We start from the raw sequence: 25,547 nt of genomic DNA, 5'->3' as shown, positions 1-25,547 counted from the left end.
CGAGCCATTGCTCACAACGGCCACACCCATCGTATTTCTGACGAATAGGTCAGAGCCACACAGTCAGAAATAAATCCAGAATACACGCCAAGGCAACGTGGAAATTTTCCAAGTGCAAGATAGTGAATTTTTACGTCAAAATCACACTTATTTTCGGTGCTGTCTCATTTTAAATCAATATAACTTCTCTAATATATTTCCACTGACAATGGGAGGCCACGACACTCGGATCACGGATTCAAACTTCTTACACTTTTAGTAGCCCATCAGAACAACATAATTAGGCTTACTACTTAAGTGATTTCGAAAAAAATCGCAAGAGAAGTTTTATGCGTTAGTGATGTACAGGTGCGTTGCGTGCCTGAGTACAAGGTGCCGTCGGTAATGTGGTAAACGTTCTTGCTCCGTAGTCGATGGATCTTTGGCTCAAATCCCGCGCATCTTTTTCTTTTAACTGATATTTTTTCAACACTAATAGTATTATTTCGTACATACTACATTTGAAACGTAATATGATGAAGAGACACATGTGTTTGCACGAACTTTTACTGAATTTCCAATGGTATTTCGCTGTTCACTAATTTTTATTATTATAACGAACATTATGCTAATTTTTTCTATAGGCAAGTTAAAAAGTTTATCAAGTGCCTTCACAACTTCATCACATTTTACTGACGACCAACGACAAATTGCTTATGTTGAAGATGATATTAAAATACATTTGCCAGCCGCTGTGGCCGAGCGGTTCTATACACTTCAGTCTGGAACCACGCGACCGCTACTGTCGCAGGTTCGAATCCTGCCTCGGGCATGGATGTGTGTGATGTCCTTAGGTTAGTTCGGTTTAAGTAGTTCTAAGTTCTAGTGGACTGATGACCTCAGATGTTAAATCCCATAGTGCTCAGAGCCATTTGAACCATTAAAATACATTCAATGGTACATCGCTAATTTTCGGCGCCGATATTTACAAAAATATTGCGTTACGTATGGTCTGCACCAAAAATTGTCGGAAGAAAGGGAAATTTTGTCAACGAGCTTTATTTTTCCTTAATAACTCTGAACATCCTTGTGCATACGGTATAACTGTATTTATTCGGTGTAGTAGATGCCGCTTTGATTTATGTTTTCCGTGTCTGTATGAAAAATATTATCCTGCAGTTTATAATGTCTAAACCACTTCCGACGATTGATTGTAAATTGCTCTCATATTCTGGCATATTGTAACTCATTGTATTATTGAATTAAGTTTTTTACGTGTTTATTTGTCGATGTTCGATTTGGGCTTTCCAAGCCTGTCGCTCGTCCTGGAAACCTGTGTCTGCAGATCGAAGCGTCCAGATGCAGAGTTCGCGTTAACTTCTTGATTGCAGGTGTAAGGAATTTCGGAAATCACGATAGGTATACATTTGCAAGAAAGCATTATGCGTTTAGTCGTTTACTTATCAATGGTTAAAAATATAATATTTGTTGTCATAGTAAGAATTTGCAAACAGCCAAATAACATGGGTACTTCAACAAAAGTTCGTGCAAATACACGTGTCTTTCCGTTACGATACCTTTCAAATGTATAATATGACTATCGCCGAAAAAAATTTCAATTAAAAAAATTGATACCCAAGATGACCACTCTTAACTGTGTGGTTGCATTAACTACAACATTGTTTCATTAGAGCACTGTGATCGACTTTATATATAAGATCTTTGTAACAACTATTTGTACTCCCATAATTATAGAACAAATACAAGCTATTTTAAGGAAATTACATAAAGTCATATTCACTCCAATGATGAACGACAATTAAGTATAATTTAGAACAAAGACAATCATAGTTTAATCAACAAATTCCTCTAAAATAATTAGTCTTCCTAGCGTAAGTACGTTAAGATCATCGACCTCATAAATAAGAGATTCGCAACAAGTGCTCAAAAGTAACATGCTTCTAAAATAGGGACAAAATATTTCTAATTTACTTTGTGACAACTACCTGCAGCCACAGGACATCTTGGGATATGACTTGTTCCTATATTATATTCATTAGTGATACTAATGGATCCAATGAACAATGCTTCCGTTTTAGATACATGAAAACGGCCTAAGGCCGAAATTGTACAATCGTACATCAAATCAAGAGAACAGCGGCTGAAAGCATCACGAAATCATTCAAAAAGTTCATCGCACAGTCCCTATCGCAACGAAGATTATATAAATCAGTACTATAGGTCCGCTGCTGGTAGCTGAGTGGTCAGCGCGACGGAATGTCATGCCCAACGGCCCGGGTTCGATTCCCGGCTGGTTCGGAGATTTTCTCCGCTAAGGGACTGGGTATTGTGTTGTCCTTATGATCATCATTTCATCCCCATCGACACGTAAGTTGCCGAAGTGGCGTCAACTCGAAAGATTTGCACCAGGCGAACTGTCTATCCGACGGGAGGCCTTAGTCACATGGCATTTCCATTTTGGTACCATAAGCAAATTATATCTCTTCATCTTCAATGTTGTTGATATGTCAGTCTTCAGTCGCTAGTAGACTACTAATAATTTTTCTTATTGGTGACACAATATTTAAGTACTTCCTTCTATGCCTTATCTGTGGATGCAAATGTAATATTGTAAAGAGAAAATTATATTTCCTACGCCAGGAAAGTGGGAAATGCGAGTTTCGCTGTGTTGCCTCTCAGATTGACATCAGAAAAGCAGCAACTTCTTGAGACGACATATTTTCCACCTTCACGTTTTCTTTTTTTCTTCTCTTCTAAAGAAAGCGGCCTGGGAACTGGCGACCGACTCTGTTCCATGATGCTGGACAGGTCGCTAAGGGCTGTACCAGGAAGCGGCACAGAAAACGTGACTACCCTGTTTCGACACTGTTCTGTTAAGATTCGCAACAGCTTTGACAGCGTGACAGCGCCAAAATCGCCAGCGCGCCAAGGCAATGGCATCGTTTCCCGTCAACAGCACGACGAACCTAAGTTGTGCGGGAATCGCTGAAGCCACAGCATTTCTCATGCGCTTGGCAGTGCTAAATGTTCAGTTCAGTACAATCTCATACAATAATGTCTATAAATGCATTACAATTATGTAATAAATAAAAAATCTGTAGCCTCAAATTCTAGGAGGATGTAAGTTTTCCCTTCTCCGTCATACCTTTCAGACGCCTATGTGTCGCATGTTTACCGAGAAGAATGAAACAAAACAACGTGCTCCCTTTTCGTAGGCAATTGCAAGGTCTGTGTCGTCTCAGACAACACGCAACCGTCTCCAAGCAGTAATTTTGGCCTCCAGCATCCCATTACTATCAAGAATTCAAACCCTCCAGCAATGTGTTGCGCTATGAAAATGGGCAAGAGAACAATTGGAATGTAACCATGAACGATATTGTCGGTATTTCTTTATCAACAATATCTGCGTACGCATCTACACTCCTCAGCCCACTTGACGGTGTGTGGCGCAGGGTATTTCTCGTACCGCTATCTGATCCCCCTTCCCTGTTACATACACGAATGGCGCGTGGGATGAATGAATTTCGGTAGACGTCCGTATTAGCTCTTATTTCTCGAATTTTCTCGTTGTTGCCATTTCGCCCGAAGTATGTGGGAGGAAGCAAACATCCTGTTAGACTCTTTCGGGAACGTGAACTCTCGGAATTTCGATAACAAATCTTTCCGTGACGCATAACGCTTGTGTTGTAGCACTTCCCATTGGAGTTCGCTGAGCATTTCAGTTACGCTCTCGCGGCAGCTAAACTATCCCATGACGAAACCCACCGCTCTTCATTGGTTCCCCTTTAAGTCTCCTATTAATCCAACGTGGTAAGGGTTACAGACTTATGAGAAATAGTAATCGGCTGAACAAGCGTTTTTCAAGACTAATTCGTGGATGAATTACATTTCCTTAAGATTCTTCCAATGAAACTCAGCTTGGCATCTGCTTTTCTACAACTTGTCTTATGTGGTCATTCCACTTAAGGTCGATGCGGCCGGTCACGAATTCCTCTCCTGTGACACGAATTCCACTCCTGTGGTTCAAATGGCTCTGAGCACTATGGGACTTAACATCTGAGGTCATCAGTCCCCTAGAACTTAGAACTACTTAAACCTAACCAACCTAAGGACATCACATACATCCATGCCCGAGGTAGGATTCAACCTGCGACCGTAGCAGTCGCTCGGTTCCAGATTGAAGCGCCTAGAACCGCTCGGGCACAGCGGCCGGCTCCTCTCCTGTGCCAGCCTTTTCATCGCAGAGTAACAACTGCAACCTACGTCCTCAATTATTTGCTGGATATATTCCAATCTCTGTCTTCCTCTACTGCTTTTACACTCTACTGTTCCCTCTGTTATCATGGAAGTTCTTGTCTGGTGTCTTAATAAATGTCCTGCCATCCTATCCCTTCTTTTTCTTTGTTTTCCACATATTCCTTCCGTCGCCGACTCTGCGGAGAACCTCCTCGTTCCTTACGTTATCGATCCACCTAATTTTCAACATTCTTCCGTAGCACATCTACATCTACATGATTACTCTGCAATTCACATTTAAGTGCTTGGCAGAGGGTTCATCGAACCACAATCATACTATCTCCCTACCATTCCACTCCCGAACAGCGCGCGGGAAAAACGAACACCTAAACCTTTCTGTTCGAGCTCCGATTTCTCTTATTTTATTTTGATGATCATTCCTACCTATGTAGGTTGGGCTCAACAAAATATTTTCGCATTCGGAAGAGAAAGTTGGTGACTGAAATTTCGTAAATAGATCTTGCCGCAACATCCCAACTCGCGTATCATATCTACCACACTCTCTCCCCTATTACGTGATAATACAAAACGACCTGCCCTTTTTTGCACCCTTTCGATGTCCTCCGTCAATCCAACCTGGTAAGGATCCCACACCGCGCAGCAATATTCTAACAGAGGACGAACGAGTGTAGCGTAAGCTGTATCTTTAGTGGACTTGTTGCATCTTCTAAGTGTCCTGCCAATGAAACGCAACCTTTGGCTCGCCTTCCCCACAATATTATCTATGTGGTCTTTCCAACTGAAGTTGTTCGTAATTTTTACACCCAGGTACTTAGTTGAATTGACAGCCTTGAGAATTGTACTATTTATCGAGTAATCGAATTCCATCGGATTTCTTTTGGAACTCATGTGGATCACCTCACACTTTTCGTTATTTAGCGTCAACTGCCACCTGCCACACTATACAGCAATCTTCTCTAAATCGCTTTGCAACTGATACTGGTCTTCGGATGACCTTACTAGACGGTAAATTACAGCATCATCTGCGAACAACCTAAGAGAACTGCTCAGATTGTCACCCAGGTCATTTATATAGATCAGGAACAGCAGAGGTCCCAGGACGCTTCCCTGGGGAGCACCTGTTATCACTTCAGTTTTACTCGATGATTTGCCGTCTATTTCTACGAACTGCGGCCTTCCTGACAGGATGTATTGATTCCCTTGTGTTACGGTTTTCTCACCGTCTATGTTTCACTGGCATAAAATGCTGTGTTCCAAACGTACATACTCAGAAATTTCTTCCTCAAATTACGGCCTATGTTTGATACTAGCAAACTTGCCTTGGCCAGAAATGGTCATTTTGCCAGTGCTAGTTTGCCTTTTATGTCCTCCTTACTCCGTCTATGGTGGTTATTTTGCTGCCTAAGTAACAGAACTCCTTAACTTCGTTTACTCCGTGATCACCAGTACCGATGTCAAGTTTCTCACCATTGTCATTCCTGATACTTCTCATTACTTTGGTCTTTCGTCTATTTGCTCTCAGTCCATATTCTGCTCTCATTAGACTGTTCATTCCATTCAACACATGCTGTAATTCTTGTTTACTTTCAGTAAGAATAGCAATGTCATCAGCTAATCTTATCATTGGCTTCCTTTCACCCTGAATTTTAATTCCACTTTTGAACCTTTTTTTTATTTCCATCATTGCTTTTTCGATGTACAGATTGAACAGTAGGGGTGAGATACTACACCCTTGCCTTACACCGATCGAGGTGGCGCAGTGGTTAGCACACTGGACTCGCATTCGGGAGGACGACGGTTCAATCCCGTCTCCGGCCATCCTGATTTAGGTTTTCCGTGATTTCACTAAATCGCTTCAGGCAAATGCCGGAATGGTTCCTTTGAAAGGGCACGGCCGATTTCCTTCCCCATCCTTCCCTCACCCGAGCTTGCGCTCCGTCTCTAATGACCTCGTTGTCGACGGGATGTTAAACACTAACCACCACCTTGCCTTACACCTGTCTTAAACCGAGCACTTCGTTCCTAATCTTCCAGTCTTAGTGTTCCCTGTTGGTTCTTGTACATATTGTATATTACACGTCTTTTCCTATGGCTTAACCCCATTTTTCTCAGAATCTCGAACATCTTGCATCATTTTACGTTATCGAACGCGTTTTCCAATTCGACAAATCCAATGAGCATGTCTTATTTGTTCAGTCTTGTTGCAGTTATCAACTGCAACGTCAGAATTGCCTCTCTGGGCCGTTACCTTTCCTAAAGCCAAACTGATTGTCATCTAACACTCTAAGTTCTCTTTTCCATTCTCCTGCATCTTATTCTTGTCAGCAACTTGGATCCATGAGCTTTTACGACGATTGTGCGATAGTTCTTTCTCCTGTCGGCTCTTGCTGTCTTAGGAATCGTCTGAATGGATGTTCTTCCGAAGGCCTGATGGTATGTTTCCCGTCTCATATATTGTACACACCAAAGTGAGTAGTGGTTTTGTTGCCGCATCCCTCAACCTTTCTAGAAATTCCGTTGGAATGTTATCTATCCCCTCTGCCTTACATGACGTTAAGCCGTCCAAAGCTCTTTTAAATCCTGATTCCCAATATTGGATCTCCTTGTCGACTCTTGCTTCTTCTTCTATCACGTCAGCAGACAAGTCTTCCCCCTTGCAGAGTCCTTTAACGTACTCTTTCCACTTATCCGCTCTCTCCTATGAACTTAACAGTTGAATTTCCATTGCACTCTTAATGTTAATGCATTTGCTTTAAATTTCACGGAAGGTTGTTTTGACTTTTCTATATGCCTTGTCAGTCCTTCCGACAATAATTTCTTTTGCGATTTCTTCACATTTTTCACGCAGACATTTTATCTTACCTTTCCTGTATTTCCTGTTTGTTTCGTTCCTAACTGACTTTTATTTCTGTTTTCCAGAATTTCCCTGAACGTTTTTGTACTTCCTTCTTTCATCGATCAACTGAAGTATTTCTTCCGTTATCCATGGTTTCTACGCAGTTACCTTCGTTGCACGTAGGGTTTTCTTTCCAATTTCTGTGACTACCCTTTTTAGAGACGTCCAGTCCTCTTCAGCTGAACTGCCTACTCAGCTATTTATTATCGAAGCATCTATAGCCCCAGAGAACTTCAAGCGCGTTTCTTCATTTCTTAATGGTTCCGTATCCCACTTCGTTCCATATCGATTTTTCTTGACCAGTCTCTTAAACTTCAGCCTACTCTTCATCATGACTAAATTGTGTTCTGAGTCTATGCCTTACAATCCTATATCTGATTTTGGAATCTCTGCCTGACCGTCATGCAATCTAACAGGATAGTCACTCCTAGATATTGTAAGGTAGTAGCTGTTTCCAGCAATATTTTACGAATAGTATAACTGTACATTAGTAGTCTATCTCTTCTCATATGAATGCGCAATATGTTATATTTATCTATGTTCAGGATCAACTGCCATCATTCATCAATCTTCTACAGGTCTTCCTGCAATTCTCTACAGTCTTCTGACGTCACTACCTTCTTACAGACAACCGCATCTCTGCGAATAAAATCATAGATTTCCGACGTCATCCACAAGATCATTTATATACATTGTAGCCTGTAAGGATCCTATCGCACTTCCTTGGGGTAAATCTGAAATTATCTTTACATCTGTCGATTTTGTGCTGTTTAGGGGTGACCTGTTGAATTTTGTCTGCAACGAAGTCTTGAGCACAGTGCCAAATCTGGTACAATTCTCTGTACGCCAATATTTTTTTCAGTAAACGACAGTTGGGAATGTATCAAATACCTTCATGAAGTCAAAGAACGCGACATCAACCTGAGCGACGATGTCTACGGCGCTGAGCAAGATCGGAATATACAGTCGGTTGTCTGACCTTTTGTGCGTTGAATTCTCGACTGATGCAGATAGTTTGCACTAACGACTGCTGAACTCCGCTAGACTCACACATATACTTTCAACAGCGCAGATAGCCGCAACTTATCAAAGTCCTAAATTATTGCAAAATGACGCATATTGGTCTCTGGGCCTTATTGTTACGGACGGTTACTTTGTTTAAAATAGAGCGCCGGCCGTGGTGGCCAAGCGGTTAAAGGCGCTACAGTCTGGAACCGCGCGACCGCTACGGTCGCAGGTTCGAATCCTGCCTCGGGCATGGATGTGTGTGATGTCCTTAGGTTAGTTAGGTTTAAGTAGTTCTAAGTTCTAGGGGACTGATGACCTTAGAAGTTAAGTCCCATAGTGCTCAGAGCCACTTTAAAATAGAGCAACAGTAATATACCAAATTTTGCATCGTTTACATAAATGAACTGAGAGTTGAGCGTATTTGGTAACGACTTCCACTCCTATTTGTTTTCCGTCTCTCTAGCGAGAGAGCCGGGTCCAATATAAACAGAGCGTCGTCTTGCATTTCACTGTCAACAAGAATAGCCACCGTGAAACCAAAAACTCAGGGGAAACTGCGTGACAGCAGTATCAGGCGCCACGTGATATCCTTCAGAGCGAAAAGCCTGCTGTGACGTATGCCACTTGTGATTTTTCTTGGAACTGTCTCATGCGACCAGTTGGCTGCTGCTTTAAAGTTCGGAACTCTGCTGAAATACATTATTCTAGTTTTTCAGATAGCATCGACTGTTTTTGATCACTACTTCTTACCGTTCTCCTTGGCCTTTATTCAAAGACTCAAACTGCAACGCCAGTCTGACTTTTCCTTCATAAACCACTTAAGTTAATATGGAGTCATCTTCGCAACAGTTATGTAGCCTCGGCAAACGGGTAGTTCCAGCAGGGAAGAAAACGGGGGGTAGCTGTGGATCCCTTCTGATTAACTAGTTTAATTTGGATGTGAAGTAGAGACAAAAGCGCAACAAAAGAAACAGGAACCCATCACACAGCGCTGGGTGATGAATGTCCAACAAAAACGAGAAAAAATTTGCACTGTTTCGGAGGAAGCGTAATGTGGCCGCTAATGTTCTTGTACGCAAACGGTTTCTCCTACACAGGATGTACCACCGAACGAGGTGGTACAGTGATTAGCACACTGGACTTGTATTCTGGAGGACGACGGTTCAAACCCGCGTCCGGCCATCCTGATTTAGGTCTTCCGTGATTTCCCTAAATAGCTTCAGGTAAATGCCGGCATGGTTCCTTTGAAAGGCCATCCTTTCCTAATCCGATGGGACCGATGACCTCACTGTTTGGTCCCCTCTCCCACATTAACCAACCAACCAGGGCGCCCCAGGAGAAATGGTCAATACTCAGGGATGTGACCGGAACGATCATTCGCAGCATAAAAGTCTAATAAACATGTGCTGTAAAATGCATACCTTTAGAGCTATGAGCACTCGGTCATACAATGTAGGCTTTCACGGCCGGGATTGTTTTCACTTACAACTTCCGGGCAGATAGGCCGTGGTCGAAGAATAAAACTCTCCCCTGACGTTTCGTCTCCGACTGCGGGAGACATCCTCGGAGGTACAGCGGCGAACTGCGAAGAGAACTCGAGGAAGCGCTGATTATATAGGCAGTACAGAGGGCGCCACTGTCGGAATAAAATTAAGCGATACGAGCGTCATATCAAAAACCTCGCATTATTATGCACGCATGTATAGAGAGGCTATCGAGATTGATAAACACCGCAATAATTTTAACAGGTAAGACAAAGGTGTTAAACTGGATAAAATTTAGGTGTCAGCGCTGCACCGCAACCGTGACGATCGATTACTTTCAATCGTGAATGTTGGCATTAGCAGAGACAATCTCATATCCTACGCCACGTGATCGACAGTGGCGCCATCTGTACTGCCTATAAAATCAGCGCTTCCTCGAGTTCTCGTCGCAGTTCGCCGCTGTACCTCCGAGGAGGTCTCCCGCAGTCGGAGACGAAACGTCAGGGGAGAGTTTTATACTTCGACCACGGCCTGTCAGCCCGGAAGTTTTAAATATGAGCACTTGTTCAGTAGAAGAGATGTGTTTTCCAGCAGCGAAGGTGAACAAGTGCTAATACGTCTTAAGGCACGCATCTGAGAGCCCATGTTTACTGGGCACTTGTTTTCTTGTTTAGGTCGATACTTCCTGCTCCCAAAATAAGGATAGCAAAGAGCTTGCAGTAGGAGAGATTTGTTTCACAGTATCGAAGATGAGCAAGTGCTCATAGATGTTAAGGCATGCATTTCAGAGCCCATGTTTACTAGATGTTTGTACTTCGAATGATCGTTTCTGTCATATCCCTGAATACTGACCACTCCTCTTGGGATACCCTGTATAGTCTAATGCTTTCTGTGATTACTTGCTAAGGTGCTGCGGTCCACGGGGAACTGTTGTTGCTATCGTAGGTCTCAGCTACGTCACCCCTGTTGGAAAAAAGTGCCGCACTGAATAGTGACTGTAAGTACTGACACACAAATTCCGTCGTCGCATCTTGATAATTTTTTTCCGGGAAGATAGAGCTTTACGGCTACCCCTCGTAACATCAAATAAGAGCACTTGAAGGAATGAGCGGGCCGCGGTGGTCTAGCGGTTCTAGGCGCTCAGTCCGGAACCGCGCGACTGCTACGGTCGCAGGTTCGAATCCTGCCTCGGGCATGCATGTGTGTGATGTCCTTAGGTTAGTTAGGTTTAAGTAGTTCTAAGTTCTAGGGGACTGATGACCACAGATGTTAAGTCCCCTAGTGCTCAGAGCCATTTTTGAAGGAATGAGGATAGCAAAGTACCTGCGGCCTCTGAGACGGGATCTTGCGCCCGCTGCCGAAACACTTTGCTAAGCTCCGAGCAGAAACAGGGTACGGTCCAGGGCGGATCTATTGATTATTACCATTACGATATCTCGCGCTGCCCGTTGCCGACGCGGCTTGTTTTGTACTTTTCCGCCCCTGGGCCGTAAATTAACATTTTACGGGCCACCATCTGCTTGCGATGGCTGGTAATGAGCACCGTCCGGACGCGTAATTCCCCGCGGGCCGTCCGCGTACGCGCCTCTGTTGGCAGCCAGCTACTTAGGTTTCGGAAAATCCTCCCCGCCGCCTGCCAGTAATAAATGTTATTGAAGATACTTAAAACGGGCCATTCGTCAATCACGTCGCTTTTTCCGCTCCTAACTCTGGCGAGTAACTCCGAGGCGTCAAGTGGGACGGTGATAGCGCGCGGGACGGGGTGTGCAATTACGCGCCATTACCAGAGATGCGCCGTGACATTAGGCGCCCGGCGCCGCCCGCCGCAACACGTGACACCCGCGCGTAAATCGCGCCGCGCTATGCCCGTTTAGGCGTCGCTTCTCTGCTACCGCGCGCACGCCTCGCGAGCGCATCATCCCGTGAAACCGTTTTCGTGCGAGGTGGGTGCTTAAACTGGCACGGCTCCACTCTGCATCTGCGGCGGACCCTCCATAATTCGTTAAATGCTGTGGCAAATGAACGAAATTCTTCAGTCTTGAAGTTTTTATCAGCTGTGGCTGACGCAGGGCGCATCCCTGTGAATGCTTCGGCTGTCCTGTTGTAGCAAATAAGCCAAGAGATCGCCAAACGCAATGATTATTCGCGTAGTTTATCTGACAGACCACGCCAGAAGTATTGCAGTTTACACTGTACTGTAGCTGCTCTATTTAGTAACTCCACTACTGAAGCGACCGGACAAAAAATTGGGCACCCGAGTCCGCTCGTACAGATGAATCGTTAAGCCTTTACCAATGGCGCAGCAATCAGTCATGTGCTCAACCGCACACGCTCTGCCTCTGCGTGAGCACGAGGCAAAAGTGATTAGTGAGACAGTTATGTTTCAAGCGACCATTGTACGGAAACATGGGTAAATGTGCGGATGTGACAGAGTGCCAAAAAGGGCCAACCATGTCAGACTACCCACTGCGGGTTCGGTGGTTAAACAGGCCCGAGGTATTCCTATCGTTAAGAGGCGACTAAAAGGCATCTCCAACCTTTTGTCTTACTGAGTTATGGTCCCCTTTCTGAGTTTAACCCCTATCCTCCCAAATTTTTCCGAAGACGGGCCATTTGGGGAAGGACGACTTACGCGTTGCACTATATATTCCTCAAGCATTACAATCTTCACCACCTACATCATGGCCCTACAACTCCACCTGTATTCCAGCGATTTGGGTGTGGACACCTTAAGGGGCATAATCTCCATCGGTTGTCTGCTGTTCTCTTTTGCTCCATGACAGTAGCCACATCGTGGTAGGGCCATCATGTACTCTCTTGGTCATAGCCCCCTGACAATATAGGAATAGCATTGCTGATGCCTAAGCTGCAAACTCCCCATGTATGCCAAGGAGCAGATGTCCATTTTCTTGGAGCATCAGAACTCCTGACAGCGGCATCGGCGAGATGGCCTTTGCTGTGTCTGGGTGGAGCCAGTGGGAGAGCTCCTGATCAGAGTGGGCGGCATCAGGGCAGGTGACCCACAATGAAGCGGGCAAAGTCATCTCTTGCTGGGGATCGAATGGTCACAGCAGTCTCTAAGAAAAGGAAGATTGACTAAAATGCTGCAATGTATGACCCCAAGTCATTCCCTTTCCTAACTACACCATGGGAGGAACATAGGGCTACAGACAGAAGAGAGCCATATTCACCTCCTTGTAGTGTGCAGCAGAACCATGTGGACTCCTTTCTGGATACCAAGCCACTTTGTTTCGTCGAACACCTTTTGGGGAAGTGTCTGTGCTGTCCAAAATGCACAATGGTTCAGTCCTGATTCAGGTGGCGTCCCCAGCCAGTCCCAGGCGTTACTTGCATGTGACAAGCTGGCTGACATTCTCGTTACAGCCATGCTCCGTAAAAGCCTCAAAATGTCCAGGGCATTATGTTTCATTGCGACCTCCTGTTGCAGTCCAACAACAAGCTACGCGCCAATTTACAAAATATGGGCATTCACTTCATCCGGCGCGTCTATAGGAGACCTAAAGACAACAGGGTTGCTACTGGTGACTTCATCTTGGTCTCTGAAGGTGATTCGTTACCTGAGAAGGCAAAGGTGATGGTCTACCAATGTGATGTCAAATTCTACATCCTTCCCTTAGTACAGTACTTTAAATCCTGGAAATTGCAGCACATATTTTCCCAGTGCCATTCCAGTGCCACATGTCGACACTGCAGACGTCCACTGCAACCGAATGCTCCATGTGCACCTCCTCCCACCTGTGTCAGCTGTGGAGAACACCACTCCCCCTGCTTGACAGACTACACAGTACTCCAAATGGAGACGAAAATTATGTAATATAAGACCCTGCTCGATAGGAGGACTTATAGACAGGCTAAAACGAAATATGGAAGGTTGTACCCCATTCGACTGCTATCATCATACGCTGCCGCCACGACGACGTCACCCTCCTTAGTGACGACAGTCTCCTCATCTAAACCTTCTAAGTGGTCCCCTGGGGCTGTCCATCTCCATGCCCCCTCCTGGTGGTTGGGAGCACATCTTCTGTTGTTCCCATAGCTTACCCTTTGGGAGCACCAACCTCCCAAATGCTGGGGATGCAGGTTCCCTCCCCCAGCCAGAGAAGCAACAACCTCCTCTGGCTCCTCTTCCATGGAAAGGATCCCTTGGGACTCTGCCTTCCAAGTTCTCCACAAGTGTAAAAGTGGATACCAGCCAGTGGCTGAAGGAGCCACCAACTGCTGGTCTAAAGGCTTCACGGTCTTCATCTGTACCTCAAGCTGCTTCCAAGAACGAATCCCAGCAAGCTCCTAAAGAGCAGTGAGATGGCAAACAGTCCAAGAAGAAGACTGTTAAGAAACAGGTGACTCTGGTGGCCACCACACCACCTCTCCCTAACAGTTCCGCATCTGAGGACGAGGTGGAGATTCTAGTGTTCCCCAAGGACCTGGATCTCGCTGACGCTTCAGACGCAACATTCCTGGCTACCAACACTCAAGCGATGGTGGGAGGTGACCCCGAAGTGTAAAATGCCTCCTTAGTCCCTTCATGCCTTCCCAGACGACTGACAGCATCATCTTCCTTTGGAACTTCGGCGGTTTTTTCTCCCACCTCGTGGAGTTATGACTACTTTTAAGCGTTACGCCTGCTTTTCGCGTTGCCCTTCAGGAAGGTTTCCCACGATGCAGACCCCTGCCCTTTGTGGCTATCAGGGGTACTACAAAAACTGAACTGACTGTGACAGACTGTCAGGTGGAGACTGTATCTATGTCCTTACCTCTGTCTGCAGCGATTCTGTGCTTCTTCAAACACCTGTAGAAGCTGTGGCTGTCAGGGTGAGGACAATGCAGGAAATTACCATCTGTAACATCGACCTCCCTCCACATGGTGAAGTGCCGCACTGTGTACTGGCTGCACTAATTTCCTAACTCCCTCCAGCTTTTCTATTTCTGGGTGATTTTAATACCCATAATTCTTTGTGGGGTGTAACCAAGATTACTGCCCATGGTAAAGATTTGAGGACCTGATAATTCAAATCGACCTTTGACTCCTAAATACAGGTGCTTCCACCCATTTCAGTGCGACACGTGGCACATACTCAGCCATTGATCTCTCAGTTTGCAGTTCTGGCCTTCTCCTGTCTATTCACTGGAGTGCTCAAGACGACTTGTGTGGTAGTGACCACTTTCCACTCTTCTTGTGCCTACCCCAGCATCAAAAAAAAAAAAAAAAATGGCTCTGAGCACTATGGGACTCAACTGCTGAGGTTATTAGTCCCCTAGAACTTAGAACTAGTTAAACCTAACTAACCTAAGGACATCACACACATCCACGCCCGAGGCAGGATTCGAACCTGCGACCGGAGCGGTCTCGCGGTTCCAGACTGCAGCGCCAGAACCGCGCGGCCACTTCAGCCAGCCTACCCCAGCATCACTCACCTGGTCACTTGCCCGGATGGGCACTTACCGATGCTGACTGGGACACTTTCATCTCCGCTATCACAGTTGCATCTCCATTGCATGGCAACATCGATGAGGTGATCCTCATCCTCACTACTACCATTGTTGCCACAGCTGAATCGGTAGTCCCTTGTTCCTCAGGTTGTCCCCAGTGGAAGACAGTGCCATGGTCATCATTATAAATCGCTGTGGCCATTAGAGGCCATAGTCCTCCAACGTCATAAGTGCCACCCATCCCTGGAGAACCTCATTGCCTTCAAATGGCTCTCTGCCCAGGTCCACCTACTCATCTAACTAAGGAAGCAGGAGTGTTGGGAATGGTACGTCTCCACCATTGGAACATGAACCTCCCTTTCCCGGTTTTGGACCCAGCTCTGACACCTTTACAGCTATCAGAACCCTGCAGGTGTACCTGGAATTTACACGCATGGAGCTGTATCTGCCGATCCAGACACTATCACTGAGCATTTTGCCAAGCACTATGCTCGCACCTCAGTATCTGAAAATTACCCCCCCCCCTTTTGTCTCCTCAAACAGCAGGTGGAACGACAACATCTATCTTTTGCTCCACACCACCCTGAGTCATATAATGCTCCCTTCAGTAAGTGGGAATTTCTCAATGCCTTTGCTGGCTGTCTTGACAAATCCCCTGCCCCAGACTGCATCCATTCCGAAATGATTAAACATCTGTCAGCGGATTACCAGCGCCATCTCCCTGCCGTCTTCAACCGCATCTATAGCGATGGCAAAATCCAATCGCAATAGTGGGAAAGTTTAATCGTTCCAGTGCTAATGCCTGGTAAGAACCTGCTGGGTGCAGATAGCTATCGTCCTATCAGCCGCATCAACTCTCTGTGCAAGCTACTCGAATGTATGGTGAGCTGGCAGTTGTCTTGGCTCCTTGTGTCTTGGGGCCTTCTGACTCCATCCCAGGGCAATTTTCACCAAGGGCGCTCCACCACCGAAAGCTTAGTCTATCTGGAGTCTGCCATTTGATTGGCCTTTTCCCGGCGACAACACATTATTGCCGTCTTTTTTGACCTGACAAAGGCCTACAATGCCAGTTGGCGACACCACATCCTCACTACTCCACATGAGTGTGATCTTCAGGGCCCTCTCCCGATTTATATACAGAACTTCTTGTCGCTCCGTGGTTTCAGGGTTTGAGTTAGTGCTTCCCACAGTTCACCCCATATGCAAAAGAATAGGATTCTGCAGGGCTCTGTACTCAGTGGCCCACTCTTTTTAATTGCCATTAATGGTCTCACACTAGTAATGGATTCCTCAGTATCTCCCCTCCTATATGCTGACGATTTTCGTATTTCCAACTGTTCCTCTTCTATTGGTGTGGATGAACATCGACTGCATGGAGCCATACGAAAGGCACAGTCGTGGGACGTCACTCACAGCTTTCAGTTTTCGACCACCAAGACTTGTGTCATGCACTTCTGTCGTCGTCATCCCATCCAGAACTTTACCTCGATGGCTAACTACTTAATGCAGTGGAGACTTACCGCTTTTTGGCACTGATCGTCGATGCTCATTTAACTTTGCTTCCCCATCTTCGTCAGCTTAAAGAAAAGTGCTGATGGCATCTTAATATTATTCGATGCCTGAGCCACACCGACTGTGGTGCTGATCGCCCTACACTGCTGCAGCTGTATAAAGCCTTCATGCAGTCCTTTCTGGACTATGGGAGCCTGGTGTATGGCTCAGCATCAGCCTACGCATTGCCACTGCTTGACCCTATCCACCACTGTGGAATTCGACTTGTGATGGGAGCTTTCCAAATGAGCCCAGTGAACAGCCTCCTTACGGAAGCTGACGTTCCGCCACTGTGGCCCATGCAGCAACTACTGCTTACGAATTATACCCCCCCCCCCCCCGCCACATTTATAGCTCGCCTCATCATCCAAATTACCATCTCCTTTTCCTTAACACAGCGATCCACCTTCCGCAACAGCGGCCCAGAAAGGGGATTCCAATTGCTGCCCATGTCCGGTTGCTTCTTACTGAACTCGACACATACCCTCTACCACCTTTCCTGTGGGTTTACTTAAGTACACCTCTATGGTCCACGCTTTGGCCACAGCTTCGTCTGGACCTATTGCAAAGCCCAAAAACCTCAGTTCCACCTAATGTCCCCCCACCACTGTTCTCGGCGAGAATAGTCTACACCAATGGATCAATGGTCGACAGTCTTGTTGGCTTCACTTAGCTCACGTTGGACATCCTGAACAGTGCTCCTTGCCAGATGGCTGCAGTGATTTCACTGCAGATTTGGTAGCCATCTATCGCACTCTTGAGCATATCCACTCCTGTTCTGGTGAGTCCTTCCTCATCTGCAGTGACTCCTTAAGCAGTCTTCAAGCTTTCGACCAGTGCTTCCCTCGCCATCCTTTCTTTGGTAGTGACTATCCAGGAGTCTCTTCATGCCCTCGGAAATAGTGGACATTCAGTGACCTTAATTTGGACCCCAGGACATGTCAGGATCTCAGGTAATGAACTTTCTGACCGCCTGGCCAAACAGGCTACTGATAAACGAATTCTGGAGATCGGCGTGCTGGAGACTGGTCTCAGATCTGTCCTCTGGCATAAAGTATTCGCGACCTGGGATACTGAATGGCCCACCCCAGTATATCAAATAAACTATGTGTTATCAAGGAGACAACAAATGTGTGGTGGTCATCAATGTGAGCCACTTGCAAGGGACTCTGTTGTCCTTCGCCAGCTCCACATCAGCCATACTTGGCTGACACATGGTCACCTCCTCTAGCATGAGGACCTGCTTCGGTGTTACTTTGGCTCCCACATGACTGTCGTCCAGATCTTGTTGGACTGCCAGATTTTAGCCGCTCTGCGTCGGACTTTTAATCTTTTCACCATACTGATATGGTGTTGGGAGACAATCCCTCAATGGCTGATGTTGTTTTACGTTTTATTCGTGAGGGAGGTTTTTATCACACAATCGAAGGGTGGGTGTCTGGCCTTCTCTCCCAGGCCCCCACCCTCCCTCCATTTTAACTCTTCCTCACTCCTTCTTTGTGTTTGTTTGCCTTGGTGTTCTTCTTGTTCCTACGTGTGTTCATTTCGCCTTGTCTCTTAGGTTGGAGATTTTAGCGAGTTGCAGAGTGGTTGGCTCATCCTTTCTTATTCTTGTAATCAGTTAGCCCAGGCCATGTACTCTTTTATTTTAATATCTTCCACTACTTTTTCCTTTTAGTGTCCATAGGCTTTTACTTTCACCAACTCCTTTTGGGACTGTTTTTAGTTCGTGACCTGTTTGAATCAGGAAAAAGGGACTAATGACCCCGTAGTTTGGTCCGTTTACTCCCCAAAACAATCAACCAACCAACGTTTTTGACTGTGACCGTGGCAACATGTGTGAAATTGCTAGATATTTTGGTGTTTCTTGGCGGACTGTTCAGCGTACGTGCAACAAGTGGTGTAACACACAAGGCCACAAAATAGGACGTCAGACCTATGGCTGTTGGTGTAATATCGATACATCGATATTTCTTCCAAAAAATGTCTATGGGTGTATGCGACTCATTTTCACCCATATATCGATATACCGATAGCGAAATAGCAATGTCGAGTGACGATATTTTTGTTTATGTTATATTTTTTTCGCTATTTTCGGTGAATATTTAAACTGTTCTTTTGAAATTGTGGTAGAACATAATTTTACTTGGTGTGAAGAAACCTAACTACTTTTACGCTTTCATCAAGACCATTCTTGCTCTTTCTTGTGAAGCAAGTGTAGGTGGTACAAAGAAGAAGTCCGATTGCACTGGGGAATGGCGGTGTGAATGGAATATAGCAACGTCCTATATCAAGTATGCTTCTAACAAAATGTTGAAGTCAGTACACTAGTTCGTGTGTCCATGTATCGTGCAGTTAACATTGAAAAATTAAAATGTCCTGAGCGCTGATGCTCAATGCAAATCAGTCCTCGACAAACGAAGATTAAATATTAATCCTAATTGTTTGCTGCATTATGAAGTAAAGGTAAGTCCCAACTGTGGCTAACACGAACAATTGCAAGTCGCTACTGAACTACCAGGGGCAAATAAATTCAAGTCCCGACAGTCTGATACGCCACAGATACACTCGAGTGTAGTTAGCTTGTCAAAAACTTGACCAGCATCCACAGCTGTAAATATGACAAGTTCTCAGAAACACACTCGAGATATCAACCAAGCCCACGAAACCACAGCATAACGGGAATTAAGGGAACATTCCGTCAACAAACTCTGGATGTTCAAATAGTACGGTAACTCCTAGTAAGGTGGTGCTGATGGAGAGAGGTGAGTCGTGGTATTCATCATTTATAAAAATGGAGGCCCCTTAACACGGATATGTACGACAGTCTGCAGTCGCCCTGTAGCAGACACAGGCGTAAGGGTCTTGCTTCTCAGTCCCTCCACATACCTTTTCAACCCACTGATATGCTACAGTAGCAGCGGAGGTGATGTTTTCCTCGATCTCTACTATTTTCTTTGCGGCGAAGGGGGAAGTTGCGGCAGCAGCAGAGTTCACACGAAGTATTTTGCTGGTTCTCTCAGGCAGACATCGACAGCCATATCTAGTGTGGTGTAGTCGTCATACAGAAGCGACGAGTCATGGCCTGACACTTTCGTGCCTTTTATCTTCGGTTTGACACTTTTCGCAACATATTTGGTTTTACTAGAATATGACGGACTAATATAAGTTTCAGAAACGGTTCTACGGTTCTTTTATGTGTCTGTCTGACGTATCGAACTAATTCGCCTTTATTGTTATTCTGTAAGGTTAGGTTGTACGTACTACTGAGTAAGTTTATTGACTGTCGTTGCTAAATAATGGCAATGGATGGTGGTTATAAAGCCTTGTTGGCTTCTCACCCCTAGGAACTTGCTGGATTTTTCTCTCCACCGAATAGGTACATTACTACTCCATGCAGGCCATTTACCAGTGCAGTTAACACAGTATGCAGGAGGTGAACACGGCATTCCTACTTTACGGTCAGCCCGTTCACACTTAGTCCTGTTTGCTTACTGCTTCCGTACTACCTCGGTATGAGCCAACGCTTAAAACACCTCGACGGATCTCGTTTCTCCGACCGCATCTTCAGGCGTATCAAATCTGCTGCTATACCGGGTGTCTCTCCTAAGAGTCAGCAGGTACATTTTCTCTGGTATTTCCGTAGGTATCTGCAGTTTCGTTTTTGCATTGTGTAGCTTTCATGGTGGGCCCAGTATCAACAGAAAGTGTTGGTTTGTTTCCCATTACAAACTAAATGATTTTTAAATTGGAATTTTACGTGCCTAGTCGATTGAGCACTCCCAATTTCGTGTAGTTCGATATTTGTTTTATCTGTATGTATTAACAGAGACAGAAAAAAAGAGGATGAACAGAAATCCAGCAGCGACTGACTAGCGCTGCTTGCTTGGCGGTAGCAGACAGTGCGGGCCAGGGCGGTGCTGTCGCTGCCAGAGCGCTGGTTATTCCTCCAGTTTTCTGGATTTCCGGAAGGCTTTTGACACTGTACCACACAAGCGGCCTGTAATGAAATTGAGTGCTTATGGAATATCGTCTCAGTTATGTGACTGGATTTGTGATTTCCTGTCAGAGAGGTCACAATTCGTAGTAACTGACGGAAAGTCATCGAGTAAAACACAAGTGATTTCAGGCGTTCCCCAAGGTTGTGTTATAGGACCTTTGCTGTTCCTTACCTGTATAAACGATTTGGGAAACAATCTGAGTAGCCGTCTTAGATTGTTTGCAGATGACGCTGCCGTTTATCGACTAATAAAGTCATCTGAAGATCAAAACAAATTGCAAATCGATTTGTAAAAGATACCTGAATGGTGCGAAAATTGGCAGTTGACCCTAAATAACAAAAAGCGTGAGGTCATCCACATGAGTGCTAAAAGGAATCCGTTAAACTTCGGTTACACAATAAATCAGTCAAATCCAAAGCCCGTAAGTTCAACCAAATACCTAGGAATTATAACTACGAACAACATAAATTGGAAGGAAACACATAGAAAATGTGAGGAAGGCTAACCAAAGACTGCGTTTTATTGGCAGGACACTTAGAAAATGTAACAGATGTACTAAGGATACTGCCTATACTACTCTTGTCCGTCCTCTTTTAGAATACTGCTGCGCGGTGTGGGGTCCTTACCAGACAGGACTGGCGGAGTACATCGAAAAAGTTCAAAGAAAGGCAGCACATTATCGCGAAATATGGGAGAGAGTGTCACAGATATGATATAGGATTTGGGCTGGACATCATTAAATAAAGGCGTTTTTCGTTGCGACGGAACCTTCTCACGAAATTCCAATCACCAACTTTCTCCTCCGAATGCGAAAATATTTGTTGACACCGACCTACTTAGGGAGAAACGATCACGACGATAAAATAGGGGAAATCAGAGCTCGTACGCAAAGATATAGGTGTTCATTCTTCCCGCGTGCTATACGAGATTGGAATAATAGAGGATTGTGAAGGTGGTTCGATGAACCGTCTGCCAGGCACATAAATGTGGCTTGCAGAGTATCCATGTAGATGTAGATGCAGATGTTGTTTTACTATCACATTTAACACATATAGCTAAAGCAAGTATTGCAAGAAACCAGTGGTATCCACAAGGGGGTAATTACCCCATTAAGGGTGAAATGCAATTTTCTGGGGGGGGGGGGTAAAAACTAAATGTCCATTATTTTTCAGTCAGTTATTTTCAAAAGATCACTATTATTATCACAATTTTGTTAGAATCTAATACTGCTTATATTAGTCATCAATAATTACTTTTTCTCAATTAGTAGCATTAATGTGGTGGATGTCTCAGGTTCCTACTATAGTCCACCCACTACTCTGATATCTTGTGCTTTGTCCCGTACATCGCTGAAGATGAAAGTGAGACATGAACGTAACAAATGTTAAATATCTCAAGAAAATATCTTTCCCAAGTTTTAGATAGTACCTATAGTAGAGCCGGCCGAAGTGGCCGTGCGGTTAAAGGCGCTGCAGTCTGGAACCGCAAGACCGCTACGGTCGCAGGTTCGAATCCTGCCTCGGGCATGGATGTTTGTGATGTCCTTAGGTTAGTTAGGTTTAACTAGTTCTAAGTTCTAGGGGACTAATGACCTCAGCAGTTGAGTCCCATAGTGCTCAGAGCCATTTGAACCATTTGAACCTATAGTAGTCCAGAAATTACTTCAATACTGGCTTCGAAACAGATAAATGAATCAATTGTCTGCACGACAGAGCAGTAACTACGTAAGGGTTACTTTAGTGCTGTACACATTATTATTATTATTATTATTATTATTATTATTATTAGAGTGGATAGACACAAAACATTAACAGCTTGAAGTCGTCCAGTTTCTACCAGTTCAGAAGTAATCAAGTGATTTACAAATAGTCATTATAGTGCACACATTTGAACTTGTTTCATTTAAAATGGGATTGCAGTGTGAAGGTCAAGCAAGAGCCGCAATGGAGAGGAGTAACGCAGGGGAATACGTTTTGTGACAAGTGTCTACTCTCACTGTGGAGGTAGCACTTGCGATGCACCACGAGTTCCTTCATGGTTCATTTTAAAACACACATACACAAACAAACTAACTAATAAATATCATTCATCTTTCGTAATTTTAAAAATAGAAGTGTTCCAATGAAAGCCTTTCACTCTACAGTTTAGTCAGGTGCTAAAGTTGGTGATAACATGGGGGGACGTTGGAGGGGGGATACTAGTTAATGTCTGATTGTACTCAGTGGTAATAGTCTAAGCAAGGTTGGAAACCACTGCACTAGACTAATCTACTGCCACTATATTGAATGGGCACGTAAAATTCCGCTTTAAAAATCATTTTTTGGTAACGGGGAACAAACCGAAGCCTTCCGCCGACACTAGGCGTCGCATGAGAGATTTAATGAGCACTTCATGTTTCGGCTAACTCCAGCTACACGATGCAAAAAAGAAATTGCAAATATCTTCCGAAACACCGGAGAAAATGCACCTGACGACTGTTAGGAGAGACGCCTTGTATATTCACGAGTGCTGGTGTTTTGAAGCTTAACAGAAACGCTGTTGCCTTCTTAAGATCGCCGTTTACTTTCTTAATATGAAACACTTACTCTCAATCTTACATCAGATCATTTGTATTAAGATGCATGATATTGTTGTGCGTTACAATGCGTATTTGAGCGAGTTCTGCAAACTGAAGCCGAATCGAATAATCTCCAAGACTACAATAAGTACAGTGGTATGGCGTTGTTGGTTGGGAGCAAACGAGTGGTAGGTTCAACCTCCTAGTCGAAAAGGGTTTTCTTCCGCTAAGCACAATGGCCCCTTTCGTTGCCTACATGTGAAAGCTGTATGTGTCGAGTGTAGGTGAGCGTAATGGATACATGTACAGTGAGGTGTTATGTTTTTCTTTGTGATTACGAGGGAAGGGAGAATGTGAAACTCAATTCCGGCACATAGCCTACTCCTTTCAGATAGCACCAAGGAGGCCGTCGACCCTAAGGTACCCGTCCACTGGACGTATCTCTATTAACAGTGTCACGTGCCTTCACTTCATGAGAGATAGCGGAGAGATTTGGAATTTAATCCAGGATATTGACTCAAAGACTGGTGATTAGGAACTTTACGCCATTACAGCTCCTCCCGTTGCTGCTCAAATACTGCCATTGGCAGTGTCATCCATCACCAGGATTCGAACCGGCTCACCCCTGTATGGAAGGCTACCGCGCAAGTGACTGTTAGCGACCTCGACTACGCAGCGGGTAGAAATTAAAAGTGTTGGTGCCCCACAGGAGGTAGCAGTTTCTGTCGGTAGTTTCTCAGTCGCGTGCCTTTTCATGGATTTCAGCGTCACTGTAATGCCACCCACAGTTTTCTGTGTATAGAAATATCGTAAACTTTCAAAAGTATTTTCTTCTCATTTCCTAACAGAAAATGTTCTTTCTGATAAGCGACTTATAAGGGGCGATCGAAATGTTGCAGTTTGAGGTCGTCGCTACAACGTATATGCAACCTGCCGTGACTCCGGTGGTAGTGTATAAACACCAACAACGGGGTTGGTGTAGCACTCGTGTCCTACAGTCGCGCGCCCAACAAAAGCGGAAACGTGAACTATGGCGATTGCGAGCTAACAGCCCAAAGATGTTCTGGCTCACATTCTTCGTCGAAACGTCTTGGCCCAAACTCGTCTAGGGGCTGAACCGCACATGTCGCATTACAGACCCTAAACTAGACACTTGTGACCCTTTGGTTAAATTGTGTGCCTGATCGCAAGTTTGCGAAATACTAAGTTAACATAATATATAATAACAGTAATAATAATATCGGGAACTAAATTAACGACCCATAAATGACGTAGGCCACACAGTTGCGATTTGGTTAGAATAATGTTTATTCAGAAAGCAAACTAATAGCGAAAGTGGTCGTATTTAGAGTTACTGTCACACTGGATCGCATATCCATTTGACACAGTTCCATCATTCACAATCTCATCGCGAAATACAAGTTATGTACGCGAAAATTGAGAGTTCACACCAGGCGCGCAGCTGCTCACCGCTCAGAGACTAAGTTCCGCGAAAATTTTCTAAGTCGTTTCACATCCTAGCTGCCTAAAGAGCGACTGTCCGCTTTTCGCGTCTCAATCCGAACTGTACCCTTCGGTGTCTCCAGCTGAATTGTCCCTTTGCCCGTCCCAGGCCGCGTTTCCCGCACGCCGAATATCCTCGCTCAACTGACTAGGGCAGTTCCCTTTCCTGAAGCCGGCCACCTGATTGGCTACAGCTTATTCTACAATATTTTACATTTTAACGTATTTAAATAATCAAAGCTTGACCACTTTCACGTTCTAAATAAAGTAACAATAATACCCTTTGTTAAATTCTTTTACATAAAACCAATACAATTTCCTCCTTAACTTTGAATCTAACGACCAGTAGCCTTGCACCAATATGATTTCTGATAAATAAATAAAGAACAAAAGTAACTATTACACACTAAACTTTACAACAAATATTCTATTACGTAATGATTCAATAAGGTGTCATGCTGTCATCGTTCAGTGTGTTTTGTGTGGAGGAAATGATGATCTAATGCTTAACTGAAAATACTGATAGTTTAAATGTACTATATCTTTAAACAAACAAAGTTACAGAGTTGATATTTACAACGTTTGTCATTTTAATAATGCGCTGCTATATGAAATGTCGATCGTTCAGATCTTTGCATCCAGGTCTTTGTTACTAAACTTGTTAATTTCACTTTAACAGTAAATCCTAAACTATTATACATATGATCAGTATTCAAGTTTTATTGGGATCACCATGAAAATTTATGGAGGATGGTAGATTAAAATTACTGTGGATTCATTCCCCACATCAATACAAATGGTTCAAATGGCTCTGAGCACTATGGGACTCAACTGCTGTG

General features: G+C 44.6%; 1 protein-coding gene across 1 annotated transcript in view; it reads left to right on the top strand.

Annotated features, from left to right (window-relative positions):
* LOC126259218 (L-lactate dehydrogenase) overlaps positions 1-25,547 on the top strand; it is a 298,642-nt gene that overhangs the window by 67,963 nt on the left and 205,132 nt on the right. The gene's annotated exons all lie outside the window — the stretch shown is intronic.

This window comes from Schistocerca nitens, chromosome 5 (genome assembly GCF_023898315.1).
Source record: "Schistocerca nitens isolate TAMUIC-IGC-003100 chromosome 5, iqSchNite1.1, whole genome shotgun sequence".
In the NCBI taxonomy this organism is placed as follows: Eukaryota; Metazoa; Arthropoda; class Insecta; order Orthoptera; family Acrididae; genus Schistocerca; species Schistocerca nitens.
The sequence above is the reverse complement of the archived record's forward strand: the minus strand, read 5'-3'. Positions and strand labels throughout refer to the sequence as shown.